At 37.5% G+C, this 24,121-nt stretch overlaps 1 long non-coding RNA gene across 1 annotated transcript in view; it reads left to right on the plus strand.

Moving 5' to 3' along the window:
• The window catches only part of LOC309797716, a 33,159-nt gene extending 12,441 nt beyond the window's left edge, over nt 1-20,718 (plus strand). The window contains exons 2-3 of the long non-coding RNA XR_014292782.1: nt 16,850-16,933; nt 18,108-20,718. This is a non-coding gene — a long non-coding RNA (uncharacterized lncRNA). The remainder of the gene's footprint in view (nt 1-16,849; nt 16,934-18,107) is intronic.
• The last annotated feature ends 3,403 nt before the right edge of the window (nt 20,719-24,121 follow it).

A 24,121-nucleotide genomic window follows, 5' to 3' on the forward strand; every position in this document is an offset into this window, starting at 1 on the left:
ACAGTGAATCACAGCGTTTTTCATAAGATAAATGAATGTTATATAATGAAAGAGTAAATAGAGCCCAGAGGCTTTACTATGTAAAATTAAAATGGAGTTCAGTAGTGTTTAAAACACATCCAAAGGTCACATTTATGAGCTGCAAGTCCAGCTGTATTCCACAAGAATTTAGGCAAATGCATGAAAGATGAGTTATGAGTAAAGCACTATCCCCAAACTGTGGGTGTGGGGAAACTCATCCTAGCACTTTGTGCAGAACTAATACATGGCAACCATATCTGGTTTCAAAACTGATATTTTCTGCAACTAAAAAGGCAGAAATAAGCTAAATAAGCTACCTATCCCCCCTTTGTCCTTCAGTTATTAATTAAGACTCCTATTTCTTCCTCTCTTATCTATTTTTTAAATTCCAATTTCAAATGCCAAAATATTCAGCTATTATATATGATATTGTTCTCTTAATTTAGTCTCTACACAGCCTGAAATTTCTTTTTAATTTCCCTATTATATAATTAGTTTTATATTCATCAATTATGTGATATTTCCAGCAGGTACTGAGCTTTTATGCTCCAAATGTATGCCCTTCCATACTTTAATGCACATAAATATACTTTATACTTTTACATCAATTTAAAAGGTAATCTATTGAGTGCAAATTCTGTCTTCAGCATTTTGTTGGGGTCAGCAGTGGGGAGAGAAAATGTAGAAGAAGGAAAAGACATGGCTTATTGTTCTCAGAAGAAGTTACAGAGAAACCTCTGACTTCCTTATCAAAAGGAGGCCCATTTCTTTTTCAATGTCTTTTCTTTTTTTTTTTAATTTATTATTTATTTATTTATTTATTTATGGCTGCATTGGGTTTTCGTTGCTGCGCGTGGGCTTTCTCTAGTTGCGGCAAGCAGGGGATTCTGTTCGTTGCGGTGTGAGGGCTTCTCATTGTGGTGGCTCCTCTTGTTGCGCAGCACGGGCTCTAGGCTCATGGGCTTCAGTAGTTGCAACATGCGGGCTCAGTAGTTGTGGCTCGCGGACTTAGTTGCTCCATGACATGTGGGATCTTCCTGGACCAGGGCTTGAACCCGTGTCCCCTGCACTGGCAGGCGGATTCTTAACCACTGTGCCACCAGGGAAGCCCTCAATGTCTTTTCTATTGACTTCAAATCTATCGGGCTTTAAAATTATTTGTGTGTGTGTGTGCTCATATTCTGACTGTCTCTCACAGCAGATTGTGAGTTCTGTGAAAGTGAGGCAGGAGATAGATGGGCCCCAGGGTAAGCAGCAGGAGTTCATTCCCTCTGGACAGAAACTCCAAAATATCAATAACAGGGCAATCGAGAAAGGAGGCTGTGCCCTGCCCAGATAAGAGATAAAAGACTAGATGTTCCTCATTCTCGTAGTCAAGGAGACCTTCCCAGCTACACATGTGCAGAAGGGTTCCTTGGAGGTCAAAAAGGGAGAGGGCACCACCCCATAGTAAGTGATGTCAACTACCCATAGGCCTCTTCGCTAGAATCCATCTTGGCTAAGAGATGCACATGAACACGGGAGGACCCTGAGGTATACCAAATATGGACTCAGAACCAGGCAAAGCAAGATGATTGGTCAAAGGAAACCTGGAAGAAATTCCCCATAAAAGTGATTCAAACTACCATGTGAGCGCAACTCTCTCTCTGAGCCCGCCCATGTGTCTATCCACATGTATTCTTTGTCCTCCTAATAAACACTTTACTTGTTTCACTACTTTCCATCTCTGTGGAAATTCATTTCTACACAGCAGACAGGCCAGGACCTTGTCACTGGCCACTAGTCCCTGGTGGTCTAGTGGCTAGGATTTAGTGCTTTCACTGCCCCGGCCTGACTTCAATCTCTGGCCAGGAACCAAAATCCTGCTTCAAGCAGCTGCAGGCTGAGGCCACCTGAGATGAAAACAGGGCCAATGTTTATCTTGTTTAAGGTCATGTCTTGTTAAAAAACAAAATTCAACTGAGTAAATTTGAAAATCTGATTGGCCTTATTTGATGCTTTATGAATTGGGCAGCATCTCATCTAGTAAATAGAAGAGCACTTTGAGAAGTTACACAGAGTGGAAGGTTTTTATAGAAAGGAGGGTGGGCAAGAAAGTCTTAGCAAAAGAAAAAAAGGTTATTTGGGACCAGTACTATCTTCTCTTTGTAGGGAAGGGAAGCCTTGAGTTTTATCTTGCAGATTGCCTCTTCTTCTTGGGTTGGGGGAGATGGAGAGGGCCCCTGTGATAGATTACCACATTGGTGCTGACCAGAAGATTCCAGATTTCAGAATTAAGATAACATTTCTGGTGAAGGTCGAAATTGCAAGTAGGTTAGGTATTAAATATATGCATGGTATCGTGGGCTTCAGCACAAATGAAACCATTTTGTGTCAGTGGTTTTCCTCCTTAATAGTCCCTAATGCAGAACTAGCAGAAACACAGCAAAGATTTGTGAAAAAGTAAATGAGTGCCTAACTCAATTGGTCAACTGGTGTAAAGAATGTGGCATAAGAATAAAAAGATCTAGAGAGCAGATGAAAGAAGCTTTTGTTTATATTTTTAAAAGGAATGTCTTCTGTGTTTTCAAATTACTGCAAATCTAATCAGCAATGTTGATGTGACTATTAAAAATGATGCTTTTTGAAAGGTTAGAGAAAGGAAAAACAAGAAAAAAATAAGGATGTTTGGCATTCTGGATGTTGGCTAAATGGCAATTTAATCACTAAGAACATGTTTTATTCTATTGTCATGATGTATATGTAATATATGTAAACATATATTTATATGTCATACATAATATATATTTCCTTTTAATCACCCCTACTGGGGTACAATTTACATACAACTGATAGCACTCATGTAAAGTGTATAGCACAGTTAGATAAATTTTGACAAATATATACAGTTGTGTAATCACTACCACAATCATGATACAGAAAATTTCCATTACCCAGAAAGTTTCCTTAGGCTCCTTTGTGGTCAATCCTCACCTTCCTACAAAAGTGATATGATGATTTGCTTTCAGTGACTATAGTTTTCCCATTCTCAAATTTACATAAATAGAATCTAACAGTGTGTATTTGGTTCCTGCTTTCTTTCACTCAGCATGTTTTGAGATTCATCCATGTATGTATATTAATATTTCATTCCCCTTTATTGCTGATGTGAATTACTCATTCACTTGATGATGAACATTTGAGCTGTTTACAGTTTGCAGCCTTAACCTTTATGAAACCATCGGGATTTCCATTAGAATTCTTTAATTTCTTACCCAATTCAATGGTATGATTTGAAAGTTATCAGAAACCTGCACTTGTCAGAAAGTCTTTAGTATGAATCTTCCTGAAGATGAAGCTTTTTTTTTTTTTTTTTTTTTTTTTTTTTGCGGTATGCGGGCCTCTCACTGTTGTGGCCTCTCCCGTTGCGGAGCACAGGCTCCGGACGCGCAGGCCCAGCGGCCATGGCTCACGGGCCCAGCCGCTCCGCGGTGTATGGGATCCTCCCAGACCGGGGCACGAACCCGTATCCCCTGCATCGGCAGGCGGACTCTCAACCACTGCGCCACCAGGGAGGCCCAAGATGAAGCATTTTTGCAAAAGCATCTATGAATGATAAAAAGACTTAAAAAGACACAGTTAAAGAGCTGGTTAAAATGCAATTGACAAAAAAATTTTTGTTTACTTCTGTAACATACAAATTTGACATATTCAAATTTTAGAAATTTTATTTAATTTCATATAACATAAGAATATCTATATTAATGATATTTAGTATAATCTAAATGTATAACCTAAGAAGGTTGGAGATACATTTATCTCTAATCAATTGACAGTGCCTCCCATAATATACCAAATAATCCTAATTAGTTTAATATCTCTCTTTGAGATGACTTAGGGGTCCTCTGAAACATCCCAAAGCTATCCAGAGGTCAAAATATCTTTAATTAGGATTCTATCCTTGAGAAGTTTATCCAAAATGTTAAAAAGTTTCAAGACACTTGGTCAAATAGGATTACAGATCACTGTGAAACAATGCTTATCCATTTAACCAAAGTTACAATGAAAGATTTTAAAAGCAAGTACAGAAAGTTATAACAGATTATTTAAAAGGTAAAGAAAATTTACCATCTGTAATCAAAAGCAAATCAATATTCCAAGAAAACTTTTTTCTCTTAACAGAGAGAGAAAAAATTTTTAAGTTTTTGTACCACTTTACTTTTAATCTTAAAATTCATTTACTCAATTAAATTCATTCTAATCTTAGTGAGTCCTGACAACACATAGAATTTCTTTCTAAAGATTACTTTTTCCCCAGAAATCTACAACTTTCTATATTCATATTAACTTGCCCTTTATTTTATTTCCTATTTAGAAATACCCAGCTTTAAGACAAAATTACTTCCTTTTTCTTTAACAAAATAAATTCCTATTCTTCATACCTTCTTTTAATGAAAACACACATCCTATTACCCTGTATACTAAAATGTTCTCCTTATTTCTAGTGGCTTTAATTACATATTTAATTAGAATTCTCAAGTCTTAAAAACCTAAATTCCTAGTGAAAATTAAGAAGTAAGCAATTATGAGCTGTTCTTTACATTAGCATTCTGTAGATTGGCAAATTTATAAATAAATGCTATTTATAATTTCTAAAAATATGTGCTTTCTTATGGAAAATGTCTCAGTGTGACACCAAACATATTTATTAATAGTCTTAAATATCTTTACTTTCTCTGTAAAAGGAAGCCAATGTTTAGTAATTAATATTTCAGTATATTATTTTATTTGGAAAAGACTTCGATATTCAATGAATTCTCATCATTTAGCTTAATTTAGTTAAACTCTAAAATTTCAAGTTACTAAAACGTCCAGAAAAGCTATTTTTAAGTAGACATTCCTAAAACATAATTATTCCCAGAGTTCACCTAACAACTCTTGTCTCATTTACCTCTATTTTATTCACTTGTTCTCAAAAATTATGTTTAGATTACCCAAGAAAACTTTATGAGACATTAGACCAAGTCAGCCATTATCCCAAATTTAATATTGAATATTTTTCAGATCACATGAATCTGAAATTCATTCAAGTTAGTTTCTTTTATATTTCTGAGAATTTCTGTAAGTGCTTAATTTCCTTTAAGTCAATTAAATAGAGCTCATTTACAAACTAACTTTGATAATACCATCCAAAGGAAAAGAGATATATTTATAATGTACACATGGACATACATACATTCCAGACAAACAGAGATCTCACAGTTTTCCTGCCTGAGTTTAAAAAGGACTCTTTTCCCTTTTTTCCCCCCTCAGTCTCAGGAATTGGCGATGGTATAGACAAGACAAGAGTGAGTGAGAGTACATTAGAGCCCAGGGTAGAACATTTACATTTCAAAGGCACAGGGGGAAAAATGTAAGTTCCTCCTAGTAAGATTTGTTTCCTTCTGGTCAGAATAGTGAAGAGATACTTTTAACAAGCCAGCTTTTTCATTCGCAAAAACAAGTTTTAGAATGTCAAAAAGTGCCCCATCTGGGTCATTATTCTCCAGAGCCTAAAGAATACTGTGACCACATGGTTTTAGAAAAATATCACCTTCTCCTTTTCATGGGTACGAGCCCATGAAACTAAGAGCTAAGAATTTCCCGATTCTGCAAAATACACCGTAGGGAATATAAGATGAAACAGAGCTCTGATTACCCATTCTCAGTTGTTTATGGCTGGTAATCTTAAAATCTCAAACAAACAAACAAATGTAGTGTCTCAGGGTTTCAAACTCCTCAGCCCAAAAGGGAAAATCCCACCAAATGGTTAGCCACTGACAGACCCAAATGGCTAAGAGAATGAATACCCTGGTATTATCACACACAAGTTCCACTACTTACTAGAGAAATCTCAACCAGCAAAGCATGTGTCTTTTTCCCTTTACCACAGAAATCAAAAGTGCCATGGGCCAATGATGCCTGGTCAGTGGCAAGTGTTCAGGGGCATCTCTGAGACAAAGGTGCTCAAGCAGCTGCTGAGTAGTATCCATGAGCTGCCACTGGTCAGGGGCCAGTGTGCTATGGTTGAGATGCCCACTAGGGATGGTGGCCCCTTCATGGTTGCCCAAATTATTGCCAAACCAAACACAGATTCACTCACCCAATGCAGAGCAAAGCCAATCTACTGATACCAGTTGTGGTGAAGGAAAGTACAGTGTTTATTTGCAGGATGCGAAGCAAGGATAACAAGCAGCTAATGCTCAAAAGACCCAAACTCCCTGAAGACTTTTGGGCAAGTGTTTCTAAAGACAACATTAGGAGTGAGGGTCTCAGGGTGAATTATCAGTTCATGGACATTCTTTTGATTAGTTGGTGGAGAGGTGACAGGGTGATATTTTGGGAACCTTAATCATCAGCCTTCTTGTTCCAACCAGTCTGGGACCTACATGCTTGTGATCAGCATGTAGTCAAATCCTCCATCAGGTGGAGAGCCTTAGTGTCTACAAAAAACGCTCAAGTGTCGTGGTCCATACGTGGGTTGGAAAAGAATTTCCAGGCACAAGGCAGAATGTAAAGAAGATAGAATTTATTAGAGGAAAGTGTCTCTGCCAGAACAGCAGGCTGACTTCCTAGTAGTCTGGGGGAGTGGATCCCAAACATGTGCTATTGATCAGTTTTTATAGCCAGAAAACAAAGGAATGCTCCAAGGTGAAAATTTCGTTTACTAATTGGTCGAGGCACATATACTTTCCTTCTATAGGGTGGCAGTGGGACAGGGAAGATGCCTTTTCTTATTTGGGACAGGTCTCATGGCCCAGCTGGGCTCAGGAATTTCATAAGCATCACAACATGGTGGGGAGGGCAATTAAGGGTCTGATAAGGGGTGTAACGCTGACACTTTTTCAGAGAGGGTTGTCCTTTGTCCTTGAAGCACCATTGTCCTTGGAGCACCACATCAAGGATATGTGTCAGACTGTTATCTATACCCCTTGAGGAGAAAGGGATATAGACAACACTGTTTTTCAATCTATTGTTACTTTTCTTGCTTGACTGCTTTTCCTTTGTTTCTGAATTTTGTCAGTTCTGTAATCATTAACTGCTCTCTGGAAATCAAGGGAGGCCTAGGAGACTAAAGCTTTGTTCTACAAACAAGAAGCAGGGAACACTGGGAGTCTGTCACTGGGAAGGCCCCACAGGATCCTACTCAGTTTCACAATCATGAATAAAGTTGTTTCTATGAACGTTCATGTACAAATTTTGTGTGGACATATTTTTCTAATTTAAATTCCTAGGGGGTGAAATTAGGGGGTTGTATTAATGCCGAACTGTTTTCCAAAGTAGTACATCATTTCACATCTTCTTCAGGAATGTATGAGACTTCTGGTTGTTCTCCATCCTTACTAACATTTGATGCTATCAATCTTTTTAATTTTAGTCATTCTAGTAGATGTGAAGTTATTTGCATTGTGGTTTTAATTTTTCTTTGATGACTGATAATGCTGAACATTTTTAAATGTTGCTTATTTACCATTCATGTATCTTCTTTGGTTAAGTGTCTTATTAAATTTTTTGCCCAATTTAAATTAAATTGTTTGTCTACTAAGTAGTGTTTTAGTAAAAGCTGGAGAAGAAGCAAGTTTGGCTGGATTACAGAAAACAAGGGGGAGAGTGGTAGGAATGAGGCCAAGAGAGACATGGGAGAAGGGGAGAACAGATCAAAAAGGACTTTGAGGCCTTGGTGAGAACTTTGGATTTATTGTAATTAAATTGAATTCACTGGATGATTTTGAGTATAGAGTGGCACAATCAGGCTTAAATTTTAAGGGACCACTTTGGCAGCTCTGTGAACAGGCCAGAGGAATGGGAGTAAACACAGGATAGACCAGGAGGTTATTGCAGCAGTCAGAAAGAGAGAAACTGGTTAGTTGCAGTTCTGAATGACCTTTCCCCTCACTCTTGTTCCTGACATTCCAAACTGCATAATTTCAGATATGGAAGACTGAGAAATGTCCTGGATTTTCTCAACAGAATAGTGACTTACTCAAGGCCTTTAAGTGGAACACACTCTACTGAGGGTTGAGAGAAAGCTGACAATAGTGGCTTGCTTAGCTTAACTCAGTGGTTATGGTTGTTCGTTGTGGTTGCAATATTATGGTTGTGTGACTCTTTGGTTAGTATTCACTTTCTCCATCTTGGAATATACGTTTGATGAGGATGGAAAAATTATCTCTGTTTTTAACTCACCACTGTAGCCTCAGTTTGAGCACAGTGTCTGCCAATTAGCATTTAGTCAATGGGTTTTTTTGTAGGGGAGTGAATGTGTGTATGTGTGAGGGAGAGAGAGAAGAGGGGCAGAAACAGAGAGGGGAAGAGACAGACATAGGGACAGGGGAACAAGTCCATATTGCAAAAGAACAGGACAATATTTTCTGTGAGTAGAATGCTCAGAGCCTGTGTACTGTGTTCTTTTCTACTTTCTCAGGTTAGATTTATCACTTCATAAATTTTCTTTATCTTATCCAAAATGAATCTACATTTTTTTTTCTTATAAGTATAAAGAAAAAGATTTTTTGGGGGGGGAATTTTTAATGTCTCACTACAATTCAAGTGCCATACATGTCTCTTTCTATTATTTGTATATCTTGAAAATATACCAGCATTATTGTCTAACACAAAGGAGGCACTAAATAAAATTTTTTCTTTGAAACATTGGTACTATAAATTATAAGAGACAGGAGCCATGTTTTCACAGCTCTGTTTCTTGAGCACCCAGCCCAATGGTATTGTGGAGATGGAATAACAATCACCATGAGCACAGGTCAGTGCTGACAAAGGGACTTGCTTTCTCTCTAAACCATTTGACTTTGTTGGTGCCCAGGGCAGGATGCTCCAAAATATGCCTCAGTGGAATATTACTTTGAATTAAAGTTACTGAAGAAATGACTGATGCAAGAGAGACACACTGACCTTCCTATCTGTCTCCATGAAAGCAGGAAATTAGTATCTCATGTGAATGGTGCCCTCCCTGTACCAGGAGGTAGAAAGACATCATTAGCACCAGAGATAGGGAATGCAGGGTCAAGAAGGCTGTATAAACCTTGTTACTTCTTTAACTCAAGAAGGTTGGCAGGGACATTTCTTCCTCCTCAACAGCTGACAAGACAACCAGGAGGCTGGCTAAACCCTGCTTCCCACCACAAGACTGCTGCAGCTGAGAGATCCTAGGACACATGACAAAGGCCAGCAGAAGGTAAAATTTCTTCTCTCCTCAACTTCCCAGGCCTGTAAGGTCTGGTGGGAGGGAAAGTGCTTAAGAGTCTCCTTTTCTCTATCTCTAAATTTAGATTAGCAGAAGAAAATACTTATGGAGCAAGATCCTTGTGACATAGAAAATCTGGTTTATGGAAATGAGTAATCTCGTCTCAGTTTTTCTTAATCCTTTCCTCCCAGAGACAGTCACTGTTTTTCTTTGTCTCTGTCTCCTGAGTCGTGTTTCATAAGAAGAAAGAACCATAGGGCAGAATACAGGCATAGGCCCTATAAGCCTGCTGTTTGAGACAGCCTCACAGACTGGTGAGTTACCAGTTCTCTCTAGTCCAGTGCCTATTAAGACAAACTTTGCTGTCAGTCCTCTATATAAAAACTGGATGAGATTTTTCCTTCTGTATTTTTCTGTGTCCTGAGAGTTTGACTTTTTGTCCAGTGAGAATATTCTCTCTGGTCTCCACCATCTGGATGGTGTATTTACTGGGGTGCATCTGGTAACCAGTTGAATTGACTGGGGTTCTGAGACACAAAGTCATAAACAGCACACTCTAGTCTTGTTGTGCCAGCTGTCAGAGGAGTTTGTCCTAAGGGGACCCAGTCCATAAGGGGCCTTTGTTGTTTCAACCTTCATTGCCTTGTTAGTGTTGGAAAAGTCCCATTCCAGCAGCATGTGCCTGATGTCACAGATTAGTAGGTTTGGGATCAGAGGTGCCTCAACTTCCCAGGAGAGACCAGGGACACAGTTTGCATTATACCACCCTTACTGCCTGTGCAATGAAGGCCTTTGCTTTCTTAGATTATCCTTGGAAATGAATTTTCACATTATAGGGGCTATATCATCCGTGCCCTCTCCATCTGAAAGTATGCTTATTTCATCCATGGTAAGGATTTATTCTAAGCCTGAAAAGTTACCTCTGGGTCGTTCCATAAAAAGGCTTACTGATTTGAGTCACTATTTGAAATTAATGAAAGGTCTTACTCCTCAATGGCCAGATGATGGATCCTTTAAATTTGCTGTATTTAAAAGATTCCCTTTTTGAGAGCTCTCATCATAAACAGCTGTCATATTGGTATTTATGGAAGGATCAAATTGAAAGGAAAAATCATGTATAACAGCTAGCCTTAGGGAATCGTTATTAAGATGAAATAACAGAAATTAAAGATCCAACATGAATTCCCCTTTTTAAGAAAAATTTTAAAAATTGCCCCATCTCCTCAACAATTCCTTAGGCCCTCCTACAAATAATTAGGAAAAGATCAGTTGGAAGCCAATATTCAAGAGCTAATAGAAACAATTATCTTTGTCTTCCAAATCTCTACAAAACCAGAAATGCAACTTAGGAACAAGTCAAGGCCCATTTATCTTCACCAACCCTGAAACCTATTCCTCTCAAATTCTTGTAGATATTATAAAAGTTGAGGATAATTGGAGCAAAATTGTCCTGTACTTAAGAAGAAAAAGTTTTTAAAATAATAATTACCCTGAGACTTATGATAATAGATAAATACACTCCAAAACTCACAGAAGAAAATTTACACTTTTTTCTCTGTCCCTTAAACTTATAAATCTTACCATGTCTTTGAAATGTAAACACAGCCACATTGCCTGAGACTGAGCCCAGATTATCTCAATTGTTAGAACCTGAAACTAAAATTTAAAGAAAAAAAGGAAAGAGGGTTTTTTTTAAACAAAAACCACCAGAAAAACCCTCTCTTGCTCAAACTCTAAATCACAGTCTCCTTAGAATTGTTTATCAAGGGCAAGTACACTTAAAGGGCAAGAAGACTTAAAAGTCTTCTCCATAAATAATAAAAGACTGTAGCTATCTGAGTGAGTAAACTTAATTTATTCCAACAAGCAATATAAAAATTCTCAAAAATATAACAAAAACGAATACAAATATTTTTCAAATTCACATGATCTAGGATAATTTTTGGTAAGTAAAATCTAGTTCAGGTTTAATGGTTTAATTAATACAGACATATCTTAAGAGTTATCAGCATTAAGTATAATAGCTTTATGCTATGTAGTTTTACTAAAAGTCAAATAAGCTCATGTTATCTCTTACAAAATTTCTCAGAAAAAAGTAATAATAATAATAATTTAAGATGATGGCTAACACTACTTTAACATCTTATGAAATTGTCATGAGTAATCTGAGGGATTGTTAAGAACAAATTAAGTAAATAGACATAAGATAAGAATTCTTTTAGGTAAACTTTTTTTAGCAATAATTGTTTTTGCTATGTCAACTTAAATAGTTTTCTAAATGTCTTTGATAAATTGTACCCTTAGAGTTTTGCTAAGTTAAATTAAATGAATTGAATGTCTAGATCATTTCCAACTAAGACAAAATACTGAAATATTAATTGCTGAACGAGTCTAAGTTTACCTACTTTTGACCTCGTATTACACACTAAATATGTTTGGTTCTATTAGTAAACATGTCTTGTGCTTCATTAAAAGCTTGTACTATGAAGTAGAATATGTTTCTAGAAATTATGAAATGTATTTATAAGTTTGCCAAGCCACAAAATACTTACACAGTTCATAATTTTTAACTTTATCTTTACAAAAAAATTAAAGCTTCAAAGGATTAAGAATTGTAAATAATAGATGTGGTTAAAGCTACTAGGAATTATAAGGAAATTAGAATATATTTTGGGGTAAGAAAAAGTGTAAGGTATGGAGATGTTTTTGTTAATGTAAAAACTTTGTTAAGTGATTTTTGTCCTAAAGCTGATAACTTCTAAATGGGAAAGAGAACAAGGGACAAATCCAAATGGACAGAGAAAGTTGTAAGAGGTTTGTTAAAAAGGAATCTTTAGAAAGGAATTTTATGTGTAGTCAGATCTAAAATTGGAATGAATTTAATAAAGTGATTGAGTTTTAATATCCAAAGTAAGCTGGTAGAAAATTAAAATTTGTTTTTTCTCTCTTTTTGCAAAATTTTCTTAATTATTGGTCTGCTCTTAATGAGAAATTGTAAACAAAGACTTTTTTTTACATTCAATGTAATCTGTCTAGCAAAACAAATATTGTACATTTCGTCTTTATGAATCTTTGATAATTTTGAAGAAAAACTGAGTGCTTTCAATATTAAAAGAGCTAAGTCTTTTTACACTATTTAACTATCTGTATTTACATGTGAATCTTTGTCACTTTGATTAAATTGATAACTAAATATTAATTCACAGTGACATATGATCATATTTGACAAAGTGTTTTAAAACATTTTTATTTTTGAAAAAGTAGATTCTCCCCCAAGTCAAATTCTAAATGAAGTTTTATTGACCTGGAAATAACGTTCAGGTTTTCCAGAGGCCCCTTGGAACACCTTAAAAGATTTGTTTTATCTTATTAGAAAAGAGAGCTATGAAACTCATTAGGCTTATTTGGTATGTTACTTACATGGGAAGCATTGCTAAATAAATGATCATAAACTCTAGGTTATATCATAAGGGTGAATGTTATTAATATAAATGTTCTCAAAAGTATATGAAATTCCTAAAATTGGATATGTCCTAGTATAATGTTATCAGTCATAATTCTAGTTATTATCTTAAATGTTTTGTGTCACAGAGATAAATTTTCTTGTCAATTCCATTAGAATGAATCAAATTTTTAGTAATGGATATTTGTCTTTTATTACTTAGACAATGGTTTTACTCAGATGCTTTTACAAAAGCTTCCTGGAAATGTGTTTCATGTTCAGAGAAATTCATGGAAAAGGATCTAACAAGTATTCTAGAACACAAGTTTCTGATGAATTTCAAATCATTACACTGAACTGAGTAAGAATTTACAAAACCCTAATGGAGAAATTGATGGTTTCATAAAACTTCTAACAAAAGATCAAACAAAACAAGAATTAATTACATGGGACTAAGTAAACTGAAGAAGATGGTTATGATATTTTATGATTTTAAAAATAAATTTATTTATTTTATTTATTTTTGGCTGCATTGGGTCTTTGTTGCTGTGTGTGGGCTTTCTCTAGTTGCAGCGAATGGCAGCTACTCTTTGTTGTGGTGCGTGGGCTTCTCATTGCAGTGGCTTCTCTTGTTGTAGAGCATGGGCTCTAGGTGCATGGGCTTCAGTAGTTGTGGCTCGTGGGCTTTAGTAGTTGTGGCTCAATGGCTCTAGAACGCAGGCTCAGTAGTTGTGGCACGTGGGCTTAGTTGCTCTGCGGCATGTGGGATCTTCCTGGACCAGGGCTTGAACCCATGTCCCCTGCACTGGCAGGCAGATTCTTAAACACTGTGCCACCAGGAAAGCCCCATTTTATGATTTTTTTTTCGTGGTATGCGGGCCTCTCACTGTTGTGGCCTCTCCCGTTGCGGAGCACAGGCTCCGGACGCGCAGGCTCAGCGGCCATGGCTCACAGGCTCATATCAATCAGTGTGATACACCACATCGATGAATTCAGTAGAGTCACAGAATACAAAATTAATACACAGAAATCTCTTTCGTTCCTATACACTAAAAACAAAAGATCAGAAAGAAAAATTATGGAAGGAATCCCATTTACCATCACATCAAAAAGAAAAAATACCTATGAATAAATCTACCTAAGGAGACAAAAGACCTGTACTCTGAAAACTCTAAGATGCTGATGAAAGAAATTGAAAGTGACACAAACAGATGGAGAGATAGACCATGTGCTTGGATTGGAAGAATCAATACTGTCAAAATGACTATACTACTTAAGGCAATCTACAGATTCAATGCAATCCCTATTAAATTACCAGTGGAATTTTTTTTTTAAGATTTTTTTCATGTGGACCATTTTTAAAGTCTTTATTGAATTTGTTACAATATTGCTTCTGTTTTATGTTTTTGTTTTTGTTTTTTTTGTTTTTGTTTTTTTTGGTTGCATTGCATGTGGGATCCCAACTCCCTGACCAGGGATCGAACCTGCATCCTCCTCATTGGAAGGTGAAGTCCCAGCCACCGGACCACCAGGGAAGCCCCCACCAATGGCATTTTTCACAGAACTGGAACAGAAAAATTTAAAATTTGTATAGAAACACAAACCCCCAAATAGCCAAAGCATACTATGAAAGCAAAAATGGAGTTGGAGGAATCAGGCTCACTGTCTTCAGACTATATTACAAAGCTACAGTAATCAGTATGGTACTTGCACAAAAACAGAAATATAGATCAATGGAACAGAATAGAAAGCCCAGAAATAAACCCACACAACTATGGTCAATTAATCTATGACAAAGGAGGCAGGACTGTACAATGGAGAAAAGACAGTCTCTCCAATAAGTGGTACTGGGAAAACTGGACAGCTACATGTAAAAAAATGAAATTAGAACAATTTTCTAACACCACAGACAAAAATAAACTCAAAATACATTAAAGACCTAAATGTAAGACTGGATATTATAAAACTCTTAGAGGAAAATCCAGGCAGAACACTCTTTCACAGCAGCAATATCTTTTTGGATCCACCTCCTAGAGGAAAGAAAACAAAAACTAAAATAAACAAATGGGACCTAATAAAACTTAAAAGCTTTTGCACAGCAAAGAAAACCATAAACAAAACAAAAAGACAACCTACAGAATGGGAGAAAATATTTGCAAATGATGAGACTGACAATGGAATAATCTCCAAAGTATACAAATAGCTCATGCAGCTCAATATCAAAAAAGCAAACAACCCAATCAAAAAATGGACAGAAGATCTAAACAGACATTTCTCCAAAGAAGACATACTGATGGGCAAAAAGCACATGAAAATCTGCTCAACCTCGCTAATTATTAGAGAAATGCAAATCAAAACTACAATGAGGTATCACCTCACACCGGTCAGAGTAACCATCATCAAAACGTCTACAAACTGTAGACTACAAAAATGTTGGAGAGGGTGTGGAGAAAAGGAGTCCTCCTACACTGTTGGTGGGAATGTAAATTGGTTCAACCACTATGGAGAATATTATGGGATTCCTTAAAAAACTAAAAATAGAACTACCATATGATCCAGCAGTCCTACTCTTAGGCATGTATCTGGAGAAAATTATCCTTCCAAAAGATACATGCACCCCAGTGTTCAGTGCAGCACTATTCACAATAACCAGGATATGAAAGCAATTTAAATGTCCATTGACAGATGAATGGATAAAGAAGATGTGGTACATATATACAATGGAATATTACTCAGCCATAAAAATGAATGAAATAATGCCATTTGCAGTAACATGAATTGACATAGAGATTATCATACTAAGTGAAGTCATTCAGAGAAAGACAAATATCATATGATATCACTTATCTGTGGAATCTGAAAAAATGATACAAATGAACTTAATTACAAAAGAGAAACAGACTCACAGACTTAAAAAACAAACTTATGGTTACTAAAGGGAAAAGGTATGGGGAGGGATAAATTAGGAGTTTGGATTCACATATACACACTACTATATATAAAATAGATAATCAACAAGACCCTACTGTATAGCAAAGGGAACTCTACTCAATATTCTGTAATAACCTATATGGCAAAAGAATCTGAAAAAGAATGGATATATGTATATGTATAACTGAATCATTTTGCTGTACACCTGAAACTAATTCAACATTGTAAATCAACTATACTTCAATATAAAATTAAAATTAAATTTAAAAAAAGAGATTAAAAAAAGAAGTGTCTTCCAATGCAAGGATCAGATCAAAGAACATGAATGGAATATTCCTACTGGGACGATTAGGAGGATAACACATCCTTGGTAGGTGCAGAGCCTGTTCACTTACCCTCTGACTTTCCTTGTTCCCTTTCTCTACTACATCCAATTAAGCAGATAAAAACTTTGAGAAAGCTGCCTCTTCCTTCACCAGTGCCAAGCAGGACAAACTCAAAGAGCCATTTGTCTGTCTGTCTTCCTCTGATGTTGCTTCTTCATGTCTGAGCTATTGGGAGGAGAGAGAGGCAATAAATTCTCTTAATAAAAGCAAAAAATAAAAATAAAAAATAAGCCTATATGGTCAGTCACAATCCTTGCTATACTTATATAAATAAGACCAAGTTTTTTGAATCTAGACTTATTTTGCAAACAAATTTGTCTTAATTTGGCTATCTTTGATAGAAATGAGGGTGATTTTAGAGAGAAAAATTATCTTTCGATAGAAACCAAAATACATATTGTGGATATTAGATTCTAGTGCTATTAATTTTCCTTGAAGTTTTGTTAATTACCTGAAAACTGGACTATATCCTGAATTTTTCTAGTTTCCTCCACTACCTGACTACAACTCTCCAAACTAGTGTTTCCAAATTTTCTCCCACCCTTTTGACTTGGAATAATTGAAACTAAAACTGCCTTTTTTTCTGAAGTCCTGCATACTGAAGGTAGATATCTTAATATAAACTTCAGAGAAATCTCCACAGCAGCTCATGTTTAGACAGTCTTCTTCGTTCCTGTTGCTATATGGACCACTCAGAAAGTTTACCTGAACATCTGATGGACATTCAAACTACAAAAGATGCTTTAACCCCGACATTTAGAGATCTTCTCAACTGTCTACCCTCAGAACTCAAAAACTGATATGAAATTTGCCTCAATTATTAACCTTTTTTTTTTTTTGTCTCCATAGCAATGCCTCTTATTAAATACCTGATTGCTTGTACCGTAAGCTTAACTTCTACTTGGAAATACTGCTTTGGAAGAGAAAATTAAGGTAAAATGATCATATGGATGGACTCTAATCCAATATGACTTGTATCTTTATAAGGGGGGAATATTAGAACACAGACATGCACAGACTGAGGGGCAACCATGTGAGGACACAGCGAGAAGGTAGCCATCAAAGGAGAGAGACCTCAAAGAAACTAAACTTGATACTTTGATCTTGGACTTCTAGCCTCTAGATCTATGAGAAAATATATTTTTGTTGTTTAAGCCACCTAGTAGCCAGTGTGGTCTTTTGTTATGGCAGCCCTAGCAAACAAATACAATCACTATTAGGGAAAAAAAATCATGTGCTTTGTTATTCCAGTAGAATGATTTTAACACTGATTACTTCTTACCTTGAGATTATAAAAGACAGTGATAAACATTACTGTAGAGTATATATGAGTTGTGTCCTATGAAACAAAGGTAGTTAACAAACACCTCTCAGCTGTAGATGATGCCATGTGTTCATCTGATCAGCAAGAGGACATGAGTGGAAGGGAGAACCTTTTCTGCTTCAGACAAGCAACTTCCTGGGTTACCCTGAGTATGACAAAGAGGGCCATTGCTTGGGGACCAGGTCTCCAAGCAGTCACAACAGGCCTCAGGAACCCACAAGAAAATTGTGAAGGAAGAATATTACTAGCCAGGCCCATATGAATCTTTTCCTCCCATCACTGCTCTTTTGTGAAAAATTCTTCCAAATACACATTTTTGTCCCAAAATATCATGTTGGACGCTCGCTACTAGGAGCAAATTTTTCTAGCATCTCTGTTGGATGAATTTTCACACTTGCAAAATCACTCAGAAAAGAGTTCATCCTCCCAACACCTCCCCTGCGCCAGTGTCCCCCTAAACAGCATCTGACCACAATATGAAGGAACTTACCTCCCAGGTAAACAGGTGCTTGAATGTGATTTAATTATCTCTGCATCCTCTCCCTGGTCTCCCTGTGAAATCCAGTCACCTCTTTGCATTAAAGCATTTCTGTGAGAAGCCCTGTAAGGTGCTGGCTATTCTCAATTCTGTCCTGCTGGTTTCTCTGAAGTGCCTAGAAGCTGTCCTCTCCACACACAAACTGTTCTGACAAACTTCATTTGAACGATTTGGATTTTAATTCTCAATTTGCTTCTGTTCCTAAGCCTTAAGGCTTTTTTTTTTTTTTTTTTTAACCAATTCAGAAAAAAGCATCATTAAAAAAAAGACAAGGTTGGGCTTCCCTGGTGGCGCAGTGGTTCAGAGTCCGCCTGCCGATGCAGGGGACACGGGTTCGTGCCCCGGTCCGGGAAGATCCCACATGCCACGGAGCGGCTGGAGCCGTGAGCCATGACCGCTGAGCCTGCGTGTCCGGAGCCTGTGCTCTGCAACGGGAGAGGCCACAACAGTGAGAGGTCTGCGTACCGAAAAAAAAAAAAAAAAAAGACAAGGCTACTCGGAGATCTAACATGCTAAGCTTTAACTTAGTACGTTCTTAGGACTGATGTTTTCCAAGGAACAAACTTTCTTGTTTCCTGTGCAATAATAAAGGTTTGTTATAAAAGTTAAGTACAAAAAGTGAGAAAAAATAAAAATAGTGGTATCTTCACAGTTGAGTTCTTAACATATTTTCTGATATATGTAAAAAGAAAAATTGGCAAAATGAGTACCAACATTTTAAAAAATAATAATTAAGCCTAAATCCCTGGATTTACCAATTTTATAAATAAGAAATAAGAAAGTAACATTTTATAAAATACAATTTTATGAAATATGATTTTATAAAATTTGTTTAGCTAAGTAACAAATGATTTGCCCACAAAACAGATTTAGCAGGTGGAGTCCAGGGGGCATATTCTACAAAATAAATTTATTGACACGGTAAAGGGTTACTAGCATAAACTTGTGGTGGGAATAAAAAGGGCAGTGACCTTCGTCCTGAAGTTTAGGAGTGACCCCTGAATTCAGAGATATCTGAGTTGAAGTGGTCACTGGAAACAAATGGTAGAGACAAATCAGAGAGAGCAGACTGTATCAATTCCAGCTTCTGGACTCAGAGAAGGAAGGAAGAGCTTCAGATTTCACTGCAGAGAATGAGGCTGAGAAACTTTAAAATCAGATGCTTTTTCCCAGATCCCGGGGGCCAGCTAATGCACAAAAATGCTTAAAGCCACATAGGTATGTCACCTTTATTTCCTAGAGAAGATGTTAGCATTTTCTGAATCCTCATCTACCGTGCCTGGCACGCATTATTTTATAGCTTTCTGGAAGTTTCATCAGCACCACTGGTATATCTGTGGTACGATGTGTGTGTGGAGAGTACAGAATGCAGGTCCGGGCTGGGGGCAACGGACTCTTCTAGCTACCACAGTGAGTGGTGCCCCTGCAAACCTGAGTAAGGAAGACAACTTGCCTTTGGGTGGGTAGTGTTACAATCTGCATGTCTCGGGGCACAAATGTAAAGACCGACCCTGTTCTGGGAATGATTATGATTCTGACTGACCTCAAAGGGGTAATTATGAAACCCCTGGATCATCAGGATCTGGATGTTCCCTACTTTTTCCATGGTGTGATCATGACCGAAAGTGTGGCTGTAGATATCTGGGAACATTTCCAGAAATGTCCTCCTGTAGGAGTTAATTATAAAGTCAATGTGTATAAAAGAGAAAATAATATTGAAACCTATCAAGGGGAGTAGATCTTAAGGGTTAATATTGTAGATGGACTACTTTGGAAAACATCTTTTTCCCTTGGAGTATTAAGAAGTCATCTCATAATTGCCATCTCTCCACATTTTGTTCTAGAGTGCCTGGTTTATTGATATCAGTGTGAGACCTGTTTTAAATAAAAATCTATTTGTAAAAATCCGGATCTGTAATATGTTCTAAATATCATTATAGTGTCTTTTAACTATAGATTAAAAATCACTTCATTTTCAACAAAATATTTTGATGTAAACATCAAATGTTTTGAAAACAAAGGGGATCTGTTTTTGTTGTTTTCTCTTTTATCTAATTTTTGTATCCATTTTGTCTGGGCATATTAAATGGTAAAAATATTTATAAGATTTGCACTAGGTGAATCTTCTTAAAAAAAAATACTGAAGGCCACAGAGTCTAGGAATATTAATATCTTTTTAATAGATTGATCCCCCTTGATTTCTTATTCTGGAGTAAAGGTACAAGTTTTTCCATGAAAATTAGACACACAAATCATCTGACAGAATGTATGACAGGGCCTCCCTGGTGGCGCAGTGGTTGAGAGTCCGCCTGCCGATGCAGGGGATACGGGTTCGTGCCCCGGTCTGGGAGGATCCCATATGCCGCGGAGCGGCTGGGCCCGTGAGCCATGGCCGCTGGGCCTGCGCGTCCGGAGCCTGTGCTCCGCAACGGGAGAGGCCACAACAGTGAGAGGCCCGCATACAGAAAAAAAAAAAAAAAAAAGAATGTATGACAGATGGAAAATGATTGATGGGAATTTTGCTTTAATGCACATTGTTCGTTGTAATTTTGCCCAGCTTAATGAACTGTGAATTAATAATGAGGAGCAACACATTCAATGTATTATAGTAATAAAGTGCTTTTATGGACATTTTTCATGTTTCCAGACTTTCTTGGCCACCCTGAACAATTTTAACTCAAAGGATTAAAAAATAATCGCTTATTTAACTGTGTTAAAATAGTCAACTTTGAAAAGGATATTTTCCTGTATGAACTTTTTCCTAATTGATTCCATTTTGTTCTGATCAGTAAACTTACCTGAGTAAGCTGCACTATTTAAAAAAAAGTGATCTGATAGAGTATTAGATGACATACATGACCATAGTCCATTGTTTTCTGATTCAATGACATAAGAAAGTGAAAAATTAATAATTATACATTTTTTAATTAGGAGAATAGAAAAACTAAACTTCTTGTAGAAATAAGCCCAAAGAGTCCTCGTGTCAGCCCTGCTCCTCTTAAAAGACCGTGACGCTGTAATACCAATGGATAATCTGGGAGAGAACCAGCTGTCATTAAAATAGATTTTACCAAGGCAAGGACAATAGGTTGCTTATTAGCAATGAGAAATCAGTAGTCTTTTAGAAGTGTACCCTTTGGAAAGTGTGAGATATATAATAAATGAAAGCCTTTCATTATTCATTGTTATAAGCCAAATGTAGATTAAATGTACACTACCTTCAATTCAGATATTAAGATATCCTTCCCTCAGTAATTTTATGAGGTAACATGTATAATGTCAAGCATAGGCTAAGTCATATATTTTATAATCTTTCAAAAATTTTTAAAGCAATGTGTTAACCCTATAATGAATATAAAATGGATCCTAACTGCATGTCTTAGAAAATGTGCATTTCATAGAATTATTGAAGAATGAATCCTTAATAGCCCATCTTTTTAAGTATGTTAGCTGAACGTTATGATTGTGTAATATCATTTTAGGGCATTACCACATTTTAAGAAATAAAATAATATTCAGAAGCATAATTTTGCCAGAATGTAAAATTTAAAACCAGAAATTTGACTTGTGAAAAATCCTCACATGATTATTGGCCTGTTAAAAACTAAAGCAAACCCCACAAACCTGATACAAGCTATTATGTGCAAAATAACGTGCTAGTTACACAGCCCTCTGGGAAGTGAATGTGAGTCCGGATGCTTCTTTCTTGGTTTATTTCATTCCTAGAGTACCTTTGTTGCAGGTTTTTCTTATGTTTCCAAAGGAAACAAGTAAGCCATCTCAAGTTTAAGTTCTGTCCTCAATAAAGTAAAAAATGTGCCAGATACCATTTGACTGGATGATAACTAAACTGGACAAATATTTTCTCTCACTGGAGACTGACAGTGTTTTAGCTGTGCTTACAATTTGTGATTCTCCTAAAAAAAGAGTACAAATGAAAACTTATGGTTACCAGGAGATGATAAGGGGGGAAGGATAAATTGGGAGATTGGGATTGACATATACACACTACTATATACAAAATAGGTAATAATAACCTACTGTATAGCACGGGGAACTCTACTCAATACTCTGTAATGGCCTCTGTGGGAAAAGAATCTTTAAAAAAAGTGGACATATGTACATGTATAACTGGCTCCCTTTGCTGTACACCTGAAACTAACACAAATTTGTAACTCAACTATACTCCAATAAAAATCTTTTAAAATAAAAAAATAGAGTACTACATGCATTTCTAAGAAATAAACATTATTTTCTTCATTCTTCTAAAATAAATAAAAATAAAATAATGTAATATGTGATCTTCAAGCCAATGAACACCTAAGAATGAAATTTGAAAATCTACATTTGGAATGTATAATTCTTTTGTTCAGAGGCAGTGACATTCCAAAAGAACAAAACTTCTCCAACATTTCCCCATTTAGAGTAATGCTGACAGTGAGTGTCTGGTGGATCTCAGAGGGGCACAACTGATAATATATTTATCATGCTGCCAGTTTGCTAAGTGGTTTCATATTCACTAAGAAAGACTTGTCAATGGATACTGAAGAATAGATGTGAGGTCTCTGTGTGTTGTCTCTGGGTGAGATCTCTGTGTGAAGTCTCTGTATGAGGTCCCTTTGGAAGGTATCTCTGGGAAATCTGTTAAATCTGTGCTAGGTTTCTGTCTGAGGGTCTGTGAAGCAACATGAGGTCCCTGTGTGAGGTCTCAGTATGTGATCTCTGAGAAAGGTGTTTGCGTGAGAAGTCTCTCGAGAGGTGTGTCCGTGAAGTCTTTGTGTATTGTCTCTGGGTCTCTCCATTTCTTTTTTTCTTTTGGTCTCTCAATTTCTTGTCTTACTGTACCTTATGGAAGACGGAGCAGCAAGAGAAGGGCAAAGGGACTTGCTTCTTTCTGTTTTCTTGCTGTTCCATCAGCATCACCTGTCTGTGGCACTCTCCCAGCAGGAGCCAGGGGGGTCCAAGTCCAGCTTCCCCATATTCCCAGAACTCACTTCTGGGTGCCCCTGAGAGGACCCAGCAGCAGCCAGGCTCAGGTCCCAGCCCTGTCAACTCTCTCCTCTGGGTACCGACCCCTCCCACAAGTCCTGGCTTCACTCTCACTGCTCTGCCCATTCTGGAGGCTGCCTTGGGAATCGGGGCCCAGAGGTAGGGCCTGGCTCCAGGGAGAAACCAGGGGTGTGAGCAGTCCTGTGCTCACTCTGCCCCCTCCACCCCAGGTCACAGCATTTCCACGTGTTGAGGGGCCTGACAGGTATGGGGGATGGGGTCCATTTCTGTTGTCATCTGGATCAGGGGCATCAGCTGGAACCGAAATCTCCACAATGAGAAAGACACCACCTAGAGCTGTGTCCACCATGCGCCCTGCACATGGCAGAAAATACCAAATCACTAGAGAAATTCTTCCTCATCTCCCTGCTTTTCCATATGGACAGGGGTCAGGAGACAAGAAAAGCTGTGCCAGAAGCAGATCAGTGGAACACTCCTGGATTGCACCCTGCCCCATCCACTTTGCACAGGTCACCTCCACACCACCACGAATCCTGTCTGATTGCTTCTTCACCTGCCAGGCTCTGGGGTGATCAAGGACTGGGAGACAGGCAAGGCTTACTACACAATCACAAGCCAGTCCCCACCTCTCCCCTGGAGCAGTCCTTGGGCCATGTGTTTATGTGAAGGTCACCAGACTAGGAGTCACATCCCAAGTTCCCTAGTCCTGGCTTTTACACCTATTGTTAAGTTATCCTTTCTAAAAGTCAAGAGGTGATGATGTGTAAGCTTATTAAATATAGTATTAAGAGATTCACCTTCCCTGATTTGCTTTACTTCTATAAGTTTGACCTTCTGTTTTGACCTAAAGGTGGTTTCTCTAGGTCTGTGATCTTAGAGTTGGAATAGAGTAGAGACCCTGGCGTGGGGCCATGGTGAGCTACTGGACCCTTAACTTTTCCTCCCCTTTAGGCCTTTAGATGGTGGTTGTATGTCAGGGGGCTGTACTTTCAGAACTGCAATTTATGGGAATCTGGTACCACTTTGCCTCCTTCCTTGGATCCAATGATTTTTCTACACCTACATCCCACCCTAAATTCACAGTGTTTGACCATCAGATAGTTACTACCCACAGTCACACCCCTATTCCATTCATCCAAAACTCCTTCTCTGGGGTTAACATAGAGTGGAAGGTAGGTGACCCATGAACGCAGCCATTCATTTATATGGGACTGGACTCAACACAGCCCTCAGCAGCCTCCCTGATATT

This window comes from Mesoplodon mirus (genome assembly GCF_964341445.2).
Source record: "Mesoplodon mirus genome assembly, contig: HAP1_SCAFFOLD_917, whole genome shotgun sequence".
Taxonomy (NCBI): Eukaryota; Metazoa; Chordata; class Mammalia; order Artiodactyla; family Ziphiidae; genus Mesoplodon; species Mesoplodon mirus.